At 42.0% G+C, this 21,221-nt stretch overlaps 1 long non-coding RNA gene across 4 annotated transcripts in view; it reads left to right on the top strand.

Annotated features, from left to right (window-relative positions):
- Positions 1-21,221, top strand: part of LOC104912865 (uncharacterized) — a 595,545-nt gene that overhangs the window by 141,359 nt on the left and 432,965 nt on the right. For all 4 annotated transcript variants that reach the window (XR_014885757.1, XR_014885754.1, XR_014885755.1 and 1 more), the window contains exon 3: positions 14,370-14,509. This is a non-coding gene — a long non-coding RNA (uncharacterized LOC104912865). The remainder of the gene's footprint in view (positions 1-14,369; positions 14,510-21,221) is intronic.

Raw genomic sequence — 21,221 nt, 5'->3', positions numbered from 1 at the left:
ATCACTGCCTAACTGCTTAAAAATTGGATGGTGCTGACTGTGAAGATTTAGGAGCTCAGGCTCCTTACTGGAGCCAAAATGCCACAAGGCAACGATCAGTTTTGCTATCCAAAGCTCCCTGCATTTTTGGGGTCGTTTCTTGTATCTGTCCAGGTCTGTTTCTTAGTGCTGTTTCTACTTTAAAGGTGGCTGCCAATGCTTGAGGACTCTACACATATGGTCAGACCACACTTGAGGCCTTTTACATGTATAATAAAGGGTGAAGCTGAAGTCATCCTGTAGCTTCAGGTCCACCACTCCTGAATGTAGTTGTGAATCTCCATTAGTCCTTGCACTATAAGAGTGATCTGGGGTTTTGATGAACATTTTGAAGAAGGAAACATGAAATACTGTCACTTTTTACAATCAGATTGAGTTTCTAGAGCTACCTAATTTGTTATATATTGTTATAACTTTTTATATATTACATATCATTGTATATCATTCTACATTATATATTATTATTCTATATATATTTTTATATATCTTTATATATTTTCTGGTGTGTTTTGTGTTGTGACTTCAAGGCACAAGCAAGCACCTAGGGTGCAGATATGGCACCCTAGGAAAGGGCAGAGCTCTGAACATTTTGCATGGCAAAACAGAAGAGATGGAAGGAAATCTCGGCTGGGAAGCCCAGGTTTGGGCTCCAGCTGTCTCCCTAGAGAGCATCTTAGGGCTGGCAGCCAGCAGCTGGGTGGCAGCCTGGCTCAGGTGACTCTTTTCTCTGCTGAGACCATAGGGGAAGGCAGCCAAGGGTGGATCAGCCCTGCGTTGGGTTGCACAGAGTCACTCATGCAGGGCGAAACACAAGGAAAGTCTTTCTTCCAGTCCCCAGCTGAGTTTGCCCTGACACTACCCCACCTTGTCGGAGGGAGGGAAGGGTCTGGTTACTACTAGCACTTTTTGTTCATTAAACTTGAGCTGCAAGAACTAATTTGCCTTTTGGGTAAGCTTGCCAAATACAAAGCCATGCTTTGTCCCATTTGCGTTCGGCGTTGGGCATGGGCAGCACTGCCAGCATGAGATGGCAGAGGAATCGCCTTGGCTGCCCAGCATGACCAGACATTGCTTTTCCTGGCCCAGAAGCTCTGCTTTGACATGAGCAGTGTCACACATTTGCATTGCTATCGCCTCCCTCACCTGAACCTCGCTGGCGCCGAGGTGGGTGGTGATGAATCGCATTGAGTTTTATCGAGAGGAACCTGCTGCTGCTTTCAAAGGGCAATCTTGGGGGTCACCCTTTCTTGCTGAGCCCCTCCGATGGGGCTCTCACCTACCACGAGGCTCCAATCCCAGTGTTAAAATCCCTTTAGCGGTGAGGCCAGCCTCAGGCCTGCAGAACGCAGATGGCTGCGGCTCTGAGGACAAAATCTCAGCAAGAGCAAAGGGAAGTTCACAAAATGCACATATGTGGCTGAGCCATTTTAAGCAGCTCAGGTACAGACACACCTCTTCCTTATCCAGAAACCTCCCTGGGGAAGGAAAGAAAGACATATGTTTGGCCTCTGCAGCAAGCTCTTATCTTGGCAGGAGAAAGCTATTGATGTTCATGTTTCACATTTCTGGCGCCCAAAACAGGTTCTGATGTTTAAAACAAGGCAGCGGTGGAACCTGTTTTAAATATGTAACAGTCTCAGAAAGGAGCAGTCTAATCACTTCATTATCCAACGCAGCAGAAAACGGTTTGAAACCCAAACCTGGGAGAGGGGCCTTGGAGGAACCTTCCCCAACAAGACATTGCCAGCATTAACGCTGGTATTTATTGCTCATTTTAACTATGGTGCACAGCAAGCATTTTCTCAGCCTCGCGTCGCAGCAATATATAATTCATATGCTTAATATTTAGCCTCGACTCTCCTTGCATATGTTACAGTGCTGGAGACTGTTTGTGTGTTTGCTATATATCAGTTGACACCTCTGTAAAATCTTTATATTGAATGCCTTTGGCAACATATGCCAAATAATAGCATTACCATTTGTAATTTTCTTAGCTGCAGCTTTCCTGTAAGCTTTGCTCTATGCATTACAAGTAGGAAGGATTTAAAGAGCTTTATTGGTTCTCAAGTCTTCCTAATGACCTTTCCTCGCTTTTGTAAGTCAAAATAACTTCTTCTTTTTTCTCTTTTTTTTCTCTTCTCCTTGTGCGTTTTCAAGTAAAACTGCAAGAGCTCCTGAGCAAATAAGTAAGAGAAGCAAAGCAGATAATCACTGCCACTGCCCCCGCGGAAACTCTTTCTTCCTCCTCCTCCTCCTCTCCCCCTTTCTTGTCTGGAGTCCTCTGGTGTCATCCTCAGAATTTGTTGACTCTCGTTTTGCAGATGCTTTTCTTCCTTGCTCTCGTCTTCAGTTCTGCTCATTATATTAGCGATGCTGGCAAAAGAAATAGAAGAGCCCCCGGTGAAAGATCGGGGCCGGGCTGTGCTAAGCGCTGTACAAATAACACAAAGGCTGTCCTTGCTTTGGGATCCGCGGTGAAGGATTTAAACAATATGCCACTGGGGAATAAATCAATAAATGGGAAGGAGAAGAGTGTTTAAGAAGGAGATACGTTTATACCTGTTAATGATTATGTGGAGTTTCAATAGCCCCATTATATGCTTCTTTTATATATTCTGCTTGTTTTCACCTAAAACCTCTCAATATTTCCCTGAATCGTGGTCTTTTGTTTTGCCTATCCTGCACAGTACCTTGGCCACGTTGGGCTCTGAACTTCTCCCGACCTGGACGGCATGTTATCCTTGTTTAGTTAGCACCAGGTACATTTACAGGGCTGTATATTTGCTTAATAAAAATAAATAACAAGCAGAAGTTCCAAGCTCAGAATTACACCAGACACAGCATTTTCCTTATTGCTTTGTCTTGTGGAAAACAAAGTACATTTTATCCTACGTTTATCATGTAGCTTATGTGGTACTTTTCATTTTGATGTATGGCACACTTTCTAATGTGTCTCCCCTCATGTCTCTTTATTACTAAAGTGTTCCGGTGGAAAAGTATATTACAAACAAATAAATAACTTTCAACTACTGTCACTAGACTAGCAAGCAAGCCACAGGCGTGGGTTAGTTGGGTCCATTCATTACAAAGCCTTATTCAAGACTTTCTCACTGTCTTTTTCTTGTTTTAATGAACCTCTCTCACAGATTCATCCTAGAAAATTTTGCACTCCAGCTCTTGTTCTCACAAAACCCTCCAAAGGGATAACTGAGCTGGTTCAGTGCATCTCAGATGGAAAAGCAAAACTCCATTTCTTTACCCTCAAAAGTAAAAGGTTGCAAATATGAGCAGAGAGGAAAAGAGGAAGAACAGAGAGACAGTGGATGGGATCTATGAGAATGAGTTTAAATGCATGAAGCTTTCTTTGTCCAGTTAGCAAAAAGGGAAAGGCAAACTTGTGGCTTAAAACGAGCAATCTGGGAAGCACCTGTGAGCCTTCATTAGTACCACAAACCTGTTGTTGGGAAGGCAGTAAAGGAGCGTGGGCAGGAGGGTGTGGGCTGCCAGCCCTGCAGCAAGCACAAGCAAGCTCTGTTCATTTTGGGATGGATCCCACCCCCTGCTCTCCTCCATCACTTTGCCTCTAACATGAGTGTGCCCAAGGTGATTTTATATGGGTTGGGTTGTACATGCAAAACTCTGCAACAAGCCCATTAAAAGTGTGTGAAATTACAATACTGCTTGGTTCCTGCACCCAGACGTGGTCACTAATTTATGGCAGCTGCTGCATGGGATGAGGAAGAGAAGAAACCACGTGGAGAGAAATGGATAGTATGGGCATGGCAGTTTGTCTGGGCAGGCCTGAAGCCTGGGAATTCTTGTTTGTTTGTTTGTTTCGAAACACTTTCTATGAAAATGGAGTTATAAAGGAATTCTTTTAGCTATGTCCTTTCTGCTCCCTGTCCCAGCCCAATTGTGTGAAAAAGCAGCTTTGCCATAAACAGATTTTACTATATCAGAGTCAAATTTTACTACATCATTATAGGAGTGTTCCACTGGGTAATATGACTGGCTGCCCTATCAGAAGACAAGTGCTAATGCCGTAGTGAAAACATGCCATCACACTTCCCCAATAAAAACTTTTATTGTATCCCAGTGCACATTAAAAACAACACTAACTGCATTAATACATTGTAATTTACTTTTGTGTTATGGAGCAAATGACAAACCTAGTGCTAATGAGGTCATATTTTCCATTACCCCAATGCAAACTCTTGGTTAATCCAGTCCTTGGAGACATCCATGAGGGACTCATACACACTTGTGTGTGCACGTGCATGCATGGACAGACAGACATGCAGACACGTGCACTGTGATTTGCTGGTAAGGGGTGCTTCCATCATCGTTTCACCAAATGCAGTGTAAAAGTGTGACTTTGTTTTAAACTGGTGCTTTTGAAATAAACGTTTTTTATTTCATTTTATTTTTTGCTGTTGTTGCTGTGACATTTGCAGTTAGTTCACAAAGAATTCCTTAACCAAAAAAGCGTACGCACATTCCCATCACCAGTGTTGTCTCTTACTTGTGGAGCCTCTTTCACACAGTGGTGAGCAGAAATGCAATTCTTCAGTGCTGCGGAAGATGAGGCTAAATGGATTCTTAAGGGATTGCTTATATTTCAAGTGCAATTATTTAAGAAGCTGTAAGCTTTCCATTTTATTTTGTCATGAGCTGAATGTTCGAAAAAAACTCATTTCTCAGGAGATATGGATGATTCTTTATTTCTAAACTTCCTGTGGTGTTTTCTTAATGACGCTATTAAATGATTAAGCTTTGCTTTTATAAATTAAATCACCAAAATGAAATCATTAAGGCTCTCTCAGTTTTATTAAGCATAGTTATTTGCCATCATGTGTAAATTCACTGAAGCAATCATCCACACCATCTTCTTTAAAACTGTGTTGGCAGCACCACGGGGAAGGCTGTTCGGAGCAGTGGATGGAGGTACCTGTCTCTCCACGTTTCAGCAGGCTCCAAACAGACTAATGAGAGCAAGGGATGTGCTTACAGCGAGGCAACCGATGCTTAGTGCAGGATGGGTCTCACAGTGTAACTCTGGGGCTTACTGCTCTGCAAATGGCACACAGGAGTTGTGCACAGAACCACCTCTTCCAGCCCAGGCGGCACCTCGCTAGCTTGCAAATTGCTTTGTCTTTGTGTTCCTTTCAGCCCCTTCTCTTTCTCTCTTTCTGTACCTCCCTGCTATTTGTTCTTGCCACAGTTTAGTCTCCACTCTGCTGATGAATTAGGCTGTTGCTCAGGGAGAAAATTGATCTTCTCTCTTTCAGAAGTTGCAAGACAAGTTATGCTTGGTTCGGGCTGTGGTATTTTGCTAGCCCTCGTTATGATAAGGAATAGATGGTGCTAAGCACATAGACTTGAACTGCAGCTGCAGAATCTAAGGCAGAGCTTCCAGCTGATATTTACATTTAAAGCCACTATACATTTTTAATAACGTCTTATCAGGGATGTTTTCTTTTTGGAATGACTATAGGGGGAAAGGGTAGTTAGGGAGCGATTCAAGAACTAGTGTCATATCAGCAAAAAAACAGTGTCCCTGTGTTATCTCAGGTTGTAACGTGTGTGTGCTGTAAGGCTTGAAGTGATGGGGCAGCCCCATGTGATAGTGCAAGTATCCTAAGTACTTGCTCCAGAAGTACTCTGTGTGTCCATGGAGGAATTACCCACAGCAAAGCAAGGAGGGAGCTGTGCTCTGCCCTGCTGCAATGGCCTAATGGAGTTGTCCTCTCTGAGAGCCCTGCCCTGTCTTCGCATCACGCAGCATCTGCTGATGGCTGTCGCTCCTCCTGACACCGGAGATGATGGAGGTAAAGGGGAGACTCCATAGTTGGGTTTGGCATGTGATCAGGAGCTGTAGGGACAACACCTCTGGAGCAGTCAGGCCTCTCAACCATGGGCAAAGTCTGTTGTGTTCTCTTCTTTCATTTTCCAAACTGAAATTCTGAAGCATGAAAATAGGGAGTAATCAATAGCAGCTTATTTTTCCTCATGCTATGAGCCATGTTTGCTGCCGTTTGATTTCAGACTTCAACTAGTAAATATTCCCAAACTCAGCTCTGAGTGTTGTCACTTCACCAGCCTGCTGGCAAATAAATGAATAAATAAATGCTTCCTATTATCTATTTATAATATTTTCAGAAAATGATGAGTAACCGTGATTCTCTGGAATCATTCCTGAGCTGATTATATCAATTTTCCTAGAAATCAAATGGCAGAATGCTTAACGAGAAGAAAAAAAAAAAGAGAAGAGAGAAAGAAGAGGGAAAGAAAGAAAAAAGAAAGAGAGAAAAGCTAAAGGAATTTCAGTATAGAAATCCAACCTGAACAAAAAATAAGTGCTTTAGATCTATGGAGTCCAACTTTTTGTATCCTCAGATCACTATATTGTGGCTCTTTCAACTCCAAGAAAATAATTTGGCAAACTGGGGAGACATCTGTAGAATAATTTGGTATTAAAGAACTGGTTATTGTTGTTAATGCTGCTGAAACATTTTGTTATTTCTGATGAAGAAATGTCAAATGAAATGTGGGTATAATGTGCACCATCAGCTTAAGATTCTTCCTTGGAAGAACCCTGACTATTTTCATCTGACAAATGCTTATTTACTCCAACTTCTCAGGAAAGCAAACATCCAGAAGCAGAGAAATAATTCTCAGATGATGGCAATGTTAATGAAAAGCAATTTGCATTATATATATACACATGTATGTATATGTATTTATTTGCTACTTATAAGCTGTTACCGTAGATCTGCTCCATCTTTAAAATACTCTTGAAATATATGAAGTGCTTTTAAATTTGATCTGGAAGCATATTAAAACAAATGAAAGTCGGCAGTAAATGGGGGACAACATTACTGAAAACCTGATGCAGATATCTGTGCTGTTTGCAAAGAGGCCTTTCTGTCAGACTTGGAATAGTTTTGGCTGAATTTTCAATGAAAGAGTTTAAACTGTAGGAGCAATAAATTTTTTGCCTTGACAGAAAACATTGTTATATAGACAAATAACTGGCACGCCAGTAAATAAATGGAGTGCATTTTCCAAGCATCAATAGATGCTTGGGCAAAAGCCATTTTAACAGGAACAGATTTTTTCCTGTATGCAGTGGCTCCTGTATAGTGTTTGGAAAATGTACCCATATGTCTACTCACAAATAATGTTCACCTGTAAGGAAATGCACACCAGGTTTATGGATGCTATTGAGTATTCCCAGTCCTACCACTATGAATAATGATGCTTACATGCCCTCAAACATGAAAAATGCTCATCTGAATGCACTGAAGTAGCCTGACACGCAGATTGTTGACATTATTTTTTAAAGAAGTATTCACAGGTGGGGTTGGCAGCATTATCCCTGCCATGAGATGGTGGAAAAAAGGTTTGGGAACTTAGCTGGAAAGCAGTTATTGATGTCAGCTAATCCTGGGAGTTTGCTCCAAAGTATTCAGCAGAGAGCAACGAGGCCGAAGATTCGGGTTCCCAGGGTGGGCAATTACTCACTGCTCGTGAGCCAGGGACTGCAGGGCCTTAGGCAAATAACTTTACTGCCTGTTGCCTCTTTTTCCCCATTTGTAATAGCTGACTGGGTATAATTATGTATCTGTTGCTTTAGAAGATGAATTAGTTCATATTTGCAAAGCAGGTGGAAGAGAGAGAAAAAAAAAGTGAGCTACCTCTGATCCTTTCATTCTTCTTCCTAACTGCGCGCCAGAACAGTTTCCTTTTGCTAGGAGGAGAATAAGAAATGCAAGCCAGCGTTTATTGCTGCCAATTGGTGTCCAGAGCAGGGCAGTGACATCAAAGAGCCACAGTTCTGCCACGAAGGCACCAACCTGCCTCCTGCCTGCATCCCAATTCCATCGCAGATCTGAGCCCTGGAGTGCATGTTGCTGGGCGGATACTATTTTCAAACGTTTAAGGCGAGCGTTTGAGTGTAATGTGCACTTCTCTCCTTCAACATTTAAAGACTGCAGCAGTGGGAGAGGCATGCGGCATATCTGTAAAAGCCTGAAAGCTGATGAAATCTCAGTTAGATCTGTTATCTCCCAATGCTTTAAAGGTCTTCAGCTGGGAGATTAAAGAACAAGGTTACTGTGACAATTTGTTTACACGCAGGGAGAGATTAAGATCTCATTGAAAAGGAATAAAAATAACATCATCTTGAGCTGTCACAGCATGAGACCCATTGTAATCAACACTGGTCTGATTTCAGGGATAATTTAAGACCAATTTATTATCTTAATTAAAAAAAAGAAGAGGAGAGAATTCAGTGTTTCAGATGGCAGTTGGGCTGCTGTATCTGCACTTTGCACAGTAACATTAGAGGTGTGCTGAAAGGGATACCAAAACCAGACAGTACAAACACTCAAGTCTGCCTTAATAGACTTTGGGTTAATTATACAGCTAACCGCAGAAAAACAACCCCAAAATTCCCAAGCCCACTCCGAAAATGAACACAGAAAGCGTTGTTTCTTAAGTCTGTTTTAATCTTACATGGCAAGCAGGTGAAAATTAAATAATTACGTATGCAGAATCCCCTTTGATGATGTTTCATTCATATAACTGAATTGTTCAGTTACAGTGATGATAAGTTCATGCTGAATATTCCTCATATTTGCCATTCTTGATATTTAAGCTCCTTGAGCTGCCGGTATCTGAAGAAATGCACAAGCGATTCAGAGTTCAAAGAAGGATTTCACATGCATTTGATATCAGCCACTACTCTTAAAAAGAAACTATTTCTACTTTTTAGTTCATAAAATTGGAGAAATATACAGCTTTTCAAATAAAATGGAGTGGGGGGAAAAAAAAAACAAAAAAAAAACCAGAGAAAATGAAATGAATTTGCCTGGCCAGTTTTTTAGTGGTGCCTTTGCACTTGTTTTTAGCAAACATTCAACTGGCTATTTCCATCATGCATGTTCACAAAAAGCATTTTTAAATATGTTTCTCATGATCATTCACCCTTGGAAGCTGATGATACAACTTGCTGCATGCTCATCCAGCTGGTGGGAGAATATCAGGTGACTCATATGACAGAGCTTTTGGCACAAATAACAAGTTTTAAAAGCAACTCAGGGAAAAAGAAGGAAATTCACCACAGGAATATCTTTTAAACAGAATTTGGAACAAATCTGGCAAAGTGGAAGAGTGTTTACAGACATTTCCCTCAGAGAAAAAGGTGGGATGGGGCAGATGGATGACTCACTGCAATTTGCCCAGCTCCTCTCAGGTCTGCTTCATTGGACCACCCTTGCAGAATCTGTGTTCAACTCTGAACTGCTACAAACCTCTGAAACAGACTCAAACGTGGGTTTTGAAAGATGAATCCATCAACACTGTTGTCAAAAGGAGGGTTAGTGAGTTGTCGCCTACATACAAAATGAGAAGTAACCTGAGGAGGTTCTGGGTAGGGATCTACTGGATCCCAGTGCTCCAAGGCAGGCAGACTGTGCCAGCTTCTTCCAAAGATTTTATAGCATCTTCATGCAAATTACTCCACTGTTCACTGCCCATAGCTTTAAGAAGCTGCGCCGAAGGAATCATTCGGATACCTAAACCCAAGACACTTCTGCAAGTTTAAATCTCTGGGAGTACCTTGCCAAGCTTTCAGTCTCCTCACAAGGATGCAAATCTCCAATAGGCCTGTCACGGATGTTCTCGGGTCCTTAAGCTGGCTCTAAACATGTACTACAGGCACCTGACTTCTTCTCCTGGCCTGAATCCTTCCTATCCTGAGGTAAATTCTTTCCTTTCTGGCGTAGTCAATATGGCTGTGGAGGGTAAATGATTTTCTTCTTTCATCTTTTGCATTTCTGAAGACCCTCTATTGAAACAGTTGTTTTCCTTTTTTTTTCTTTTTTTCCACAGGATGGATTCCCAGAGCTCTGATCTTAGCGCTCTCCCTCTAAACCTGGCCCCAGCCAGCTCTGCATGGGCTGGAGGTCATTCGGGAATCCTGCTGGCAACACTCCTGCTTACAAATGCTAATATGATGTTTGCCTTTTCCGCAACATCATGGCAGTCAGTGTTCTCTCAACTTGAGTTCTGCTCATCTCTTCATGTCTTTAATGATGGACCACCACCTTGCCTGGTTTTCCCTGTATTCATGTGTCTTGTTCCTGCCCAGTCTTGGACTCTAAACTTGCCCTCAAGGAGTGATGCCTTTTTTTTTTTTTGCTGGACCTTTTTTTTTTTTTTTTTTCCTTTCCAATTTATCAAGCTCTCTTTGAATTGCCTTCCTTCTTTTCTGAGGGCTGGCCGCCCTCCCCACCTTGGTGTGCTCTGAACATTTAATTCTCATATTCTTTATTTCACTAGCTTTAACAATCATGTTGAACAGAACTGGTCCCAGGGCAGACCCCGGGGGAGCTCACTCAGCATCGTTTTCCATTTTGTCTGCTGATAACTTTACCTCTGCAATCCGCATGGCTCAGATAGGCTTTTCTACATGGTCCTTTTATCCACTTGCCCCACTCGGAGAGATCTCCGTTGGAGGTTTGGGGGTGGTGTAGACGCATAGATTTCAAAGCAATATATCATTTTACCCCAGCAGAGGATCTGACTGTTTATTTCCCCTCGCCCATTGAATCTCTTTGTGCCGTGTCCCTGCGTATAAAGGCAATATGAATAACCCTGAGCCACGTGAGGCTGCGGAGGGGGAGGTTACGTGACTCACACTACCATGCTTTTTGTTCCCCCTTTGGTGCTGCTTTGCCTTGTGCATGTCCTCACTCCTGGCTCTCACCACAAAAGGCAGCAACAATCAACCGAACCTCCGAATGAGTAATCTGCTCACAAAGAGCCTTTTGAGCACACAAAGTAGTTGCAGGGAGGAAACGTCCCACTGGGGAACCAGGTGGACAGCAAACATTCGCTTTCCATTACAAATGAGTTCAAGGGAAATGGAGTCACCCCAGCATGGGATGCCAAATCCGTATCCAAAGCTACTTCCCACCATCCAAGCCAAACACGCTTCCCTTTCTCTCCCTCCCCATCTCCCCTCCTTGTTTACAAACACGTTTACAAGTACTTGATAGGTGACCTTATTTACTTAGTAACCTGTGGATTCATTTATCTTGAAATTAGCAGGTAATGAACTGGAAACCCTCAACAACCCTCCCACTAATTAACATGATAATAAGATTGTTTTGCTACAGAGGTACAATTAGCATGTATGAGCTAGAGGGGGAGAAAGATCAATAAAATGTCTGAAGGGTACTAGGAACCAGACTCAAGAAGAGAACAAAAGAAGAGAGCTTTATGGGGTTATAGCTGCAGCAACAACTTAAGGCCCTTTACAGATAGCAAGAGTAGTAGTGGTCGTCCTACCGTGAGGCTGCCTGCAAGCAGGCTGGGAGGAGCTACCTGCACCGTGCAACTTCTTGCCATTCAGGCTAGATGTAGAATAAGAGGACAATGTGTTCGAAAACATGGGGAGAAAAAAAAAAAAAAAGCTTTGGGGAAAAAAAAAAAAAAAAAAAAAAAGCCTTCAGAACATATATGTGATGCCTGTCCACAAAAGCAGTGTGTGTATTAGATGGTGAAAGTGGATGATTTAGAGTAATTTACCACCCGTAATCATGCAATAATTTCAGCATATACATCTTCACTGTTTTATTGCGGAGTCATGCCTTTACGTATGGAACTGGATGGGAAATAGCAAAGAAAAAGTTGCACAATAGTTTTAATAGTCACTCTTTGTTAAGCCAGAGCAGTTTGGCTGAAGGGAGGTGATCACATGCAGCTGGAGGGAGCTCGCTTTGCCAGCCAGGTGTGTCTGCCTCCTCCACGTGCCTGGTCAGGAGGATCTAAAGAGGGGCATTTTCTTCCAGAGAAGGAACACGAAGAAAAAGGGAGGTTGTTGGGTTTTTTGCTACATTTATAGTTGCTTGTCTACTAATGCATTTCCATCCACGTGGATTGGATCCAACACATCCGTGGGTGTGTTTGGGGGAGAGCAGAGATACGCAGCTGTGATCCATGTTATGGCTAGGAGCAGATATGGCATTGGATTCTGTGGGCTAATGAGGGAGAAGGAGAGTGGGGCTACAGACCTGATAGCCTCTCTGTATCCTTCTGCGTAAGTGCCCACCTAATTGTTAAAAAGAAAGTAGCATTCTAGCACTTGGTATGCTGTCTGATGCTGGTGTGAAGGGTCAGGAAACTGTAACACTGCCCTTCTGTGCAGGTCTTGTTGGATAACTGAACTCTGCCCTTCAGTTTGGAGGAGTTTGGGTTAAATCCCTGCAGGTCTCAGTGAAGCTCAATTAGATTCTTTATTTTTTCACAAGCCCCCAAAAGCATTGGCTCTTCTACAGAAAGCCACGTTTGCCCTAGACGACTTGGGAAATGAGATCATTCACAGTTGCTTGACGTAAATGGTGGGTGCTGAAGGCTCCAATCTGGCCCCGAGCTCTTTCCCTCACATCTGGCTTAACCCCACATCTGTCCTCCCCATCTGCGCCGACGCCTTCTGTCACCTCCCAGACTCCACATCGTGCAGAGCAGCTCAGCACAGCACTGCAGAGGCATTTGAGATGTCTGGACTGTGGCCTTCAGGTAGCGCTGACAACTGCGAGTATTTCACCACCAGCCTAATTTTTGCATGAATATTATTCATCGGTCAGTTGAGTTCGCAGATTATTGTCTCCTGGCATTCTTTGGAGAGCGGAAGAGGAAGGAAAACTATTAATTACTTTTGATTGACGTCTTGCATTCGTGTGTATGTCTGTAGGGGGATGGGTTGTTGTGCATTTTTTTAATAGAGCCTCAGGTTTGAATTGGGTAAACTGACACCTTGCAATCCGATCTGACAGCCCTGCTTTGTGTAGGAGTGTGTATGGCTCCAAAATTTCAGCTGTGAGACTTTCTGCGTGAGCAGTCATTTTATTAGAAGCTTTGACACCTCTCCTGGCAGGGATCAGTGCCCGCAGTGCGAACGGAAACACCAAAAAGAGCATTGTGCGATGCAGAGTGGGAAGGGAAGAAAAGAAGTTTTGCAGCAAACAACTGAAATTAGCTCAGGCAGAGATCTTTGGAGACCTCACCTCACAACAGCAACAGTGGGACAGGGCACTCATCCCAACTGTATTGATGGTCCTGGATTCACATTCTCATTTCAGAATCGCAGATGCCCACACAGTGTTGTTGCGTTTTGTTTCTTCCTCTGAACCTGCCCAGTTGATGTTATTTTGGGCTTAACTGTGTATGAGTTTCTTTCATAAGAGGGTGGCATTATCTTGGATTTGTTCCACATTTTGGCTTGAGATTTGCAACTCATTTGTTGGTGTTGTGTGTATGAGGCAGAGCATCCTTCTTAGGTGACACACAGCCCATTGGTGCAATGGGAGCCTACCCGTGCTGCCAGTGGTGGGACTAAGGAACAGAGATAGCTAAAAGCCCTCTTGATGCATAGTATCTCTGGGTAGAGAAGGCCTGGCCACGCTCACTAGAAGTTCTACAGTTGTAGAAAATGGGCTGAGAGAATTGTGGAGAGAAAGCAGGCTGTTTTTCTTTCTTTCTGATCCTCCTCACCTGCCCTGGGCTAAGTTGATAAATACCTGTGAAGCATTTGCTAGAAAAGTTCCTAGGAGTTCATTGTAATGAGCAATCCTTTTGGCCTAGATTTGTATCTTCCTTGAGAATAGGTGTAATTTTAGATCTGCTTTGCAAGCTCTTTTTTTTTTCCTTTCCCCCTTTTCTTTCCAATATTCCTCTGTACAATAGGAATCTTGTCCCATGGTGTGAAGCCCCCGCAGAGTTATAAAATTGTGTCACCTTCCCTGCCTCCTTTATAAGTTACTCTATGTGACACTATTAAAAAGAAAAACCACAGGATCTCCTGGGATCAAAACAATGTCCTGTTGTTATCTCAACACCACTCCGTTTGGCTTTTTTGGCTTTTACCTTTCATTTCCTACCGCTCTGTGCAAGCAGAGCTTGCCTTGCATTGTGCTCTGTTCTACGCATGCATTTTCTCAGTGAAGATGTTTTTATTTCTGATGGATATGCTGGGTGGCCAGAGGTTTCGGATTTCTTCCATGGAGATTCATCTCTTCCTGGAAGGGGGAGGCTGCAGCGAAGAGGCCAACTGAGAAACTTTCATCTCCATGCGAGATGAGAGGAGGGACTTCAATGCTCATCTCTTCCTCAGATGAAGACTTAAGCTCAAGAATTAACGAATAAATTCCCTATCCCACGGGGGTTGAAATCGTGTGTGTTGGGGAGGGAATGGGTTGTACACGTGTAGATTTCTCACTTTGAGTTTTGGTGGCCTGGAAAATGTAATGTGTTTTTCCTTGCAGACTCTCCGGAGCGTGACTCATAAGCCCTTGCAGCTCAAGCAGCATTGCAGAATGAGCTACCAGCAACCTCTTTGTCCTTCACGTGATGTTACTGAATCAGCTCAAGATAATTCATACCTTGGAGCAGCCTCACATTGCAAGTAAGGTGCTGCAGTTGGCATTTTCACACTTGTTTCACATTTGTTAACAGCTGCAGAAGTTACTTATGTAAGAGCAGGTTTATTGCTGCGTGATTGTCCGGGTCTAGAAAACATCTCCAAGTTTGTTTAGTCTGGAGGAAAGGAGGCCCATGGGAGACCTTATTGCTCCCTACAACACCCTGAAAGGAGGTTGTGGCAAAGTGGGAGTTGGCCTCTTTTCCTGGGTAAGAGTGATAGGATGAGAGCCTCAAGAGCCTCAGCCAGGAGAGGTTCAGGTTGAACCTCTCAGGAAGAGTGGTGAGCCATTTGCACAGGCTGCCCACGGAGGTGGTGTGTCACCATCCCTGGAGTTGTTCAAGAACCGTGGGGATGTGGCACTGAGGAACATAGCTTGTGGGTAATATTAGTGCCAGGTGGATGTTTGGACTAGATGATCTCAGAGGTCATTTCCAACCTTACTAATTCTATGATTGTAAGTTGTAAACCCTGAAGTCTGTTTGAATGGGCGATGTGTTCAATTTCATTTTCTTTGTTATTCATTTCTGCAATGTGATTTTATTTCTAACAACGTGAAGATCCTGCTATTAAATATTATTATAACTTGAGGATGAAACTTCATAATACTACCTTGCTGTTACTGTTTTTGACCCAAAAGCCCACAAAGTGCCTGGCAAATGCTAAATGGCTTTATCAGAGACCCTAGAGGTCATTAATTATAGTTGTATCCATTTTAGGCACTTGCAAAGTGAGGGTTTCAGCAGTTTGTAGTGGATCATGCAGTGTGTAGAGTGGAGCAGAGGCAGGCAGTAGGTTTGTCTGGCAGTGTGTCAAGGTGTCCTAGGAAACTATGCCAGCTGATGGGAAAGAAGCATTGCACTTCTTGAAGGTCTCTGCAGTAATGACAGAAGTCTTACAGACTGTACAAAGCTCACTTGTCTTGATTATAATAGCACTGCAGCAGAAGTGCATATGTTAGGTGCTCTGCCAAAATGTTTTTCTGTCCAGGAACACCTCCATATGTGAACATATTTTTGTCATTACCTGTCTTTAATTGCAAAGGTTGTTTACTCACAGTTCTACGGAAAATTAGGTGGTCAAATAGGAACCTGAGCAAGAAGTGCAGGACTCTATCTATTATTGCAGCCTTAACTTTTTTTTAACAATTAATGTTCAGAAGCATCTTAATAAATTAATTATGTACTTAATTAAGTAGTCTGAAATGATAACATTCTGAATAAATAGCATGTTGAAGGCAATCTCACCTTTTTCTTCAGCCCTTCAAATTCCAGCAGCCACTTCCAGCACAGGGAGATGCTGCAGCCCATATGCAGCCCATTTCTACCATTGTCCCTTGTACCTTTGTGTGATATCTCTGTATGTTTTGAGGTTCCTTTTTTTGGGAGGTTTGTTTTAATTAAACATGACTAAACAATGATTCTCTGGGTGGGAATCACTCTTCCTAATAACCGCAGTATGCATACTAACTATACTAAAAATAAATCTTGTCTCTGACTAGTTAAAAATTGCAGTGATTTGTTGATGCTTTTTACCTGTCACTAGTAAGATATAAATATAAATAAGTAGAATTACATTTAAAATATCCATCACTTCACATATGGAGAGTGGCAATGAGTGGGCTGTAATAATAAAATATACTTTATAAGTGTCATAATCATTCAGACACCAGGAACTCATAAGCCACAGATCTGACATTCAGATGATGAATTGTGATTTTGTTTTAAAAGCCAGACATGTCAACTCCATGTGCATATTGGGAATTGTAGTTCAAGTGACCTCTGCTAAAACGCTGACCTTAACAATGACTTTGTTTTACATTTCCCAGAAACTTTTTAAGTAGGTGTGATACTTTCCAAATGCAGTTGTTGCACTAATACTAATGTAAAGTCATTTAAAATATTTTGACATCTTTGTTGTGGTCATACATTATATGACACAGAAAATGAGATTCGGTGAATGACTTAAAATTAATTCTATTTGGGGGTCTTGGTAACATCATAAACCCCTTGAGATTCACCTGTGTGATATATGATATCACTGGATAAGATGATATTCTAAAACTCTACAGCTCATCCATTCTTGCATGCAATAAATAAATACATTAAATATACATACGGAGGAGTGTTTGCATTGATACATATGAAAGAGGATTAGATAACACTCAAGGGAGACTCTGTGGACTGTAGGGATCTTAAATCTGATGGAGGAAAGTTGATTCAGTGGACTTCAGAGACCTGGATTCTGCTCTCCTCTTTGCAACGAGTTCCTCCTGCATGACCTTGGACGTGCCATTTAAACCCAAATCTTAAGAGTATTTAGGCTCCCAATTCCTATCGAGCTGCCTTATTCATGCAGATGCTGGTGGAAATTTAAGATTTGAAAAGGAACTGAGCACTGAAATCTTTGAAAGGTCGGGGCTGTGTTTCTCTGGGCATCAGTTCCTTCCTTTAGGATGGAGATAATATTATTTCACAGGGACTTTGCTCAGGTGACTGCACGGAAGATGGTGAGGCAGCATGATCCTGGGAGCTGTACAGACGTGTGAAGTCCTATGTCTTATTCACTGTGAGAGGCTGATGCACTATATAGATGTAATTATAGTCATATCAAATGAAAACACAATTAAGTTCCAGAATTGAAGCTGATTGGCATAACAAAGCTGAGATTTACTGCTTCCTTTACCAGGTCAGCACAGGTTCTTACACAAATCATGCCTCTTAGCCTTCAATTTGATAAACTTTCAGCTATTTTGACATGTAGAGCCAACTGCAGCCTACTCTATCCTGACAAAAAGAGCCTAACAAATGGATTTTCAGTCACCCACTGAACAGAGCTAGATGACAGATCTACATGAAATCCTTTTTGGAGGGAAGGCAGCCTTTTAACTTGATTGATGAAATTATATCTAAATCTGGTAGATTTGGGACTTCAAAGGCATTTTTGCCTACTTAGGGCATCCCAGATGAAGGGAGTATGCTATTTGTACCAAACTCCCATGCTCAAGTGGTTTGCAAATTGACCCCTTTGTAATAGGTTAAAGGTTCCGCGCTAGATAACGGTGGTTCATTTTGATTAATTATGTCAGGGAATTAATGTATGATTACTAACTTTTAGCAGACCCTGCTCTTTCTGACCTCGAGCTGCTTGTTTGTGTGGCTGGTTGTAATTTTCGACCAATGGGTTACGAGAGGTCACTGTGTGGTCAGCATATTTTAAACAAAGAAAAGGGAGGTGGGGAGGGGGGAGCAGGGAAGCAGCAATCTCAGATCAGAGTGGATGGACTACAGTTTACTGGCCTGACAGGGGAGATTTGTTAAGTGTTTTAACAGTAGATTTTTATACATTTACCCTTTCCAATAAAATATTCTTCTGAAGAGCTAAGAGAGTGGCCTGGAAAGATGTTGGGAGGATAATTTAACAGTTGAATGTTAAGCCCATAAATTGCACTTCATACTGGTTTCAATAGCAGAGAACCTTGTTAAAAAAATAAATTGGGCAGTGTTCTGTTTAGCACTGGGATTGGCTGAAAGCAAGGATAAAAGCTTCTTGTTAAGCCAATGCATGGGAAATGATGCTTACAAATTTCTTAACCAATCTCCAGATAGTTAGCATGTGTTGATGAAGCAAAGTTTCTTGGGGATTTAGCTCCACTTCATATTTAAAATTATTGTTGGTTATATATAGTGGTTATATGAAGCCATCCAAGTATATCTACTGAAGTCTAGAAAGGGAAGTGTGTGAGGTTAAATCTGTAGATACCTGTGCACACCAAATCGACTGTATTCACTGTGTTCAGTATTGTATTCAATGGAATTGCTCATGCTGAAAGTGAAGACTGGCTAGGTCTTTATGGGATAATAGCTATGCTACAGAAATCATGGCAGACTACTGTGTAGATGAAGGGACTAGGAACCAGGAGTCCTAAATTCCTCTGATCCTTGCACAGGCTTGTTTCTTGATTCTGACAGAGATCTTGAGAGGCATCTTAGCACGTACTTTTAAAGCAGCTGAAGTGGGAATTGAGCTTTAAAGATGCTACATGCTTCCAAAAGCCACTGGAACTAAGGTTACTTATTACTTCTGAAAATCAGACAATTCCTACACTGGGTCTAGTTGTACATAGATTTAAGTAACCAATTGCAAACATAAGAAACATATTGCTGTTGTCTTTGTTGGACCTCGCTCTTCATTTAAAAACGGGTCTAAAATATCTACCTTGTTTACAGGAGCACTGAGAGGCTTAGTTCATTAATGTTTGCACAGTGCTTTATGGCCCTTAGATGAAAGGCACTACTGATGCTTAAAGAATGATTATTATTATAATACTTATTCTAAGAACAATAGGCACATTTGTTTTATTTTCCACTGAGCCCCTTCAAACACCAGGGTGTCCAATTAAGCTGTAATCAGAATGAGGGCTAAGACTTTGCTGAAACTTTTCCAGCTTGCTTTAGAAACTCTAATTTCACTTCATTCTCTGTTGTACCCTTTTGAAAACGAGGCTCTTTAGTTGCCTTTGGATCCCCTTTATTTGGTTGCTCCTTGCAAAAATGTGCTCTTGCTAAACTATCTGTTGCATTTCAAGTGTGAACGATATAACAGAGTTTTGCAAGAGAAAAAGGAGGTGCTATCTGATTAAAATGTGATGTTAGTAGGGTCAGGGAGCGATACTTAGAGCTAAAATGATGTGAAAGGAAGACTTGGAAAGGAGAAAGAGATGGGAAAAGTAAGACTGCACATGGAGACAGAGACAGCAGATGTACTAATGAAACAGAAGAGAAAGGGAAGAGAAAAAGAAGTTTTTGGAGTTGTGCAGATAAATGCATACATGCATAAATGTTGGTTAAGGTTTGCTGAAATTGCTTAGCTCCTCTAAAAAAGTCATCTCATACAAACAGAAGATAAACAAGGAGATTTAAGATTCGTTTAAGTGGCACTGGGGAAAGCAAATGTCAGGTAGGGGTGAAGGCTGAGCTCTTACGTTCAGATGGCACACTGCTGATGGTTGCTGATTGCCCTGCAGCTTTCCTAGGCCACCAACCTGTAATAAGCATAATTCCAACAAGTGTTTGCCACTTAGCAAAAGGAAAGGCTTGTGTCAGGCTATCAATTTCTTAGGCCAGTGTCCTGTTCATAGGGGAGCATGGAGCTGACATTTCCAGGCAGAAGTAACCCACAGAGCATCCTGGCCTCACTCAGTAAGCGACAACCAGAAATTCAGTTTCCCAGTCCCTGCTTTGCCTGTTAGGCACAATTGCCTCTTGAGCTCTTCATTTAATGGGAAGTCTTGTGGCTGCTGTCAGAGCATGAATGTCAGTATTATATACTTATTTAGTCATTTTACAGCAGTGTTAGGGATCTCAGGCAGGTCGTTGTGCATGAATTTAATAAATGGCAATCCTGCCTCAAATGATTTACAATCGAAGCTGTTGATTCCGGAGAGTACTTGTACATACATGCTCTTCAAGTAATCACAAAAGCACATGCTAACTTGCTGGCATGCATCTGATGAAAACTTCCTTAATGCTATCTCTTCAGAATTGGGGCCCAAGCTGGAAATGGAACAAGCTGTGGGAAAATGGAGTTGTAGGGCAGGAGAGTATTTTAGGATGCGCTAGCAGTGTTATAATGCTTTCAGCTGGATTTTACAATCTGATTGTCTGTCTATCTCTCTGCTCCTAATAACTTTTAAACTTGATGGACAGTATCAACCACACTTGGCAGAAGGATAGGCAGAGCTGGATTAAAAATAGGCTCGTGGGCAAAAGCACAAAGTGCTTGGTTACAGCAATCCGCACAATGCATCTAGCGCTCAAGTTTGTGTGGCACCCAGGGGGTTGGAATTGTTCCCTGTAAATGTATCAAGGTAAAAAACCACAGGCACAATCATGTTTTTAGCCACAGGAGAATCTACCACGCAGAAAACCCAAAATAGCAGGTTTTAGAAGTTCCACTACTCAGGGAACCGCTGCTTATTTGTTTTTGAGCATAAGGGGGTGAATTTCTGAGCCCTTTGAAGGCAAAATGAATGTGCTGTTGTTTCCAGTGAAGCTAGGATCGGAGCTCCTAAGGACAGAAAATATTTGTTTCCTTTGTTAATGTGGAAAAACAAAATATATTGGGTGCAACAGTCTTTGGGGCCCCTGAAAAGTGCATCAGGCATCGGTTGCTTTCTGCATGTCTGTACATCAGAGACTTGCGTTTTCATGCTTTGTGTGCACCCAGGTTTTGGTTGCTTGCACATGCTCTGATTAAAGAACAACTCTGAATAATGTTATTTAATTTAATGATCTTAATAAGCACATGGTGGGGGGAGTGTCTTTACTGTATAGACACAAACAATGCTACATGCTTCAACATGAAACACAATTAGGGTGTGCAGTAAAATAAAGGGGTGAGGGGGGAAGGGGACATTTTTTAAAAAATGAGAACAGAGGTGACTTCCAACAAAACTTCAAAACCAGCTTGGCTAACAATGAACATAGCCCCATTCTTTTTAATCATCAACAAAATCTATCACACATGTTCTTTCAAGTAAAGTTTATTAGAAAGAAATTGCTACTAGAGAACCACATGTGAGCTCTGACTTGGCAAGGTCAGGCCAGGGCAATAAACCCTTGAACTTTACAAATATGCAAAGCTGACATAAATAACAAATTAAACCCAGCCAGGTGTAGAGCTGCAGTGAGCTGCT

This window comes from Meleagris gallopavo, chromosome 12 (assembly GCF_905368555.1).
Source record: "Meleagris gallopavo chromosome 12, MGAL_WU_HG_1.1, whole genome shotgun sequence".
Lineage (NCBI taxonomy): Eukaryota > Metazoa > Chordata > Aves > Galliformes > Phasianidae > Meleagris > Meleagris gallopavo.
The sequence above is the reverse complement of the archived record's forward strand: the minus strand, read 5'-3'. Positions and strand labels throughout refer to the sequence as shown.